This window comes from Lipotes vexillifer, unplaced genomic scaffold (assembly GCF_000442215.2).
Source record: "Lipotes vexillifer unplaced genomic scaffold, Lipotes_vexillifer_v1.1 scaffold977, whole genome shotgun sequence".
NCBI lineage: Eukaryota > Metazoa > Chordata > Mammalia > Artiodactyla > Lipotidae > Lipotes > Lipotes vexillifer.
The window spans coordinates 5891690-5893540 of record NW_006783088.1 but is presented as its reverse complement, the minus strand read 5'-3'; positions in this window follow the sequence as shown (position 1 = coordinate 5893540).

Sequence of the window (1851 nt, the reverse complement as noted above, 5' to 3'; positions counted from 1 at the left end):
CAGAGGCACCAGTGCAGCACATTGGAGGAGAGTGGGTCAGGGCAAGAGGGTTGGGAAGCGACAAATGTGGGCAATGAAGACTCCACGCAACTACTGTAAATTGCCTCCTCTGGAAATAGAGAACTCCAGTATGCCCCTCCCCAGAGTTCTGAGAGTGGTATCTGTCACCCACCTGGCTTCTATGGGGGAGGCCCTCTCTGTATATAATTCATAGGTATGTAGAAAACTGTATAGTTGTAAAAATAGACCAATTAGAACTGTATCGTGAGCTATGTGAGGGGGGCGATTGCTCCCCTATAAAAAGCAGATTTTTAATACATGCAGATTTTAATAATATAATCTAATTATCAGATTGAATATTTAAATCCCCCCCCCCCCATTAAACTTCAACCTGTTTCGGTGGGTGGCTGCTACGCCTTTTCTGCCAAGCAACCCTGAGAGGAGGGAAGATCCCAGAGCCTTTGCTTATGAATGTGCTGTCTCTGCTAAGTGTGAATGCCCTGGTGCTCTGTGTTTGTATGAATGGGGGTTACATGTGCTGGTCGGAGGCCACGTGAGACACGTGGGATGGGAATTATATCTTAAAAAGGTGAACTGGAAAAAAAATGAAACGGTACAGTGCGAATGGCATAAATCTCCCCCTGGGCACCCCCTCTTCTTTATTACCCACCACCACTGAGGCGCATGTGTTTTACTGAAATTAATTCCTGGCTTTGCAAATATCAATAGATCGATATCTGCACTGTGTTCCACCCTTCACCAGGACCACACTGCTAAAAGCAGAGAGCTGCAACACAAAAGATACTGCAGTCAGCTCAAGCAAGGGGTTATTTTTAGATCAGAAAAAAGAGAGGAAAGAAAAAAAAAAGAGAAGCCGTTCTGGGTTTTTGCAATGTAATTTAGTCTCTTTTCTTAAGGAAAAAAAAAAAATCCCATCAATGGCATTTTCCATACAATCTGATTTCTATTTGGCTCCTAGAAAAAGAAGAAGAGATCTAGGGCTGAAAATTCTGGAGTTTTATGGCTGATTCCAGCTAGTAGCCTTTCTTCACCAGGCTCCAACTGAATTAATTTGATACTATTTTTGAAAGTCAGTGTTTCTAAGGGAGACCTAATGACGCACTGACGTCAATGCAGGTCAATAGCACACACTGCTGGAACTGGGCGTGCTACACCGAGCCAGAGCTGGAGCCTTTTCAAACAGCCCCAACTCTGCAAATATCCCAGCTTTGCAGGGGGAAAAAAAGCCAGGGTTTGGTAGGCATTGAGACCCCCACCATTTTTACCGAACGCCCTCAAAATCGATGCATGTTTTCCTGATGGAAAAAAAAAGAGGAAAAAAATCCAAACAGATATAATCAGACGCACTGCAGTGCAAAATAAATAAATAAATAAAATTTAAAAAAAAATCCTACCTGTCAAAGGAACAGTATGTAATCCGCACACACACATTTACGCTCAGAATGCAATGCATATGATTAGGGTCTGTCTATATATAGCCCCCGAGAGTGTGTGCATCGGGACTTGGTCCCCAAACGGGGTTTTCGAACGTGGGTGATGAGTTCTTGCTCTGATCAGTTACTCAGGAGGTGCCTGAACGTATGGGGGTGGGAGCGTGGGAAGGGGGCTGCCTCCTCTCTCTCCTCCTTTCCTCCGGCTCTCCCCCTCCTTTCTTCTCTTTCTCTCTCTCCCCCTCCCTCCCCGCTTACCTCCCCTCTCTTCTCCCTCTGTCTCTCCCTCACTTCCTTTCTTTCTCTTCTCCCCCTCCCTCTCTCCTCTCCCTCTCCCTCCAAGTCTGGCACTGAACGCGAACTGTTTTGCTTTGCTCCGGGAAGAGTGCAGACACAGAAC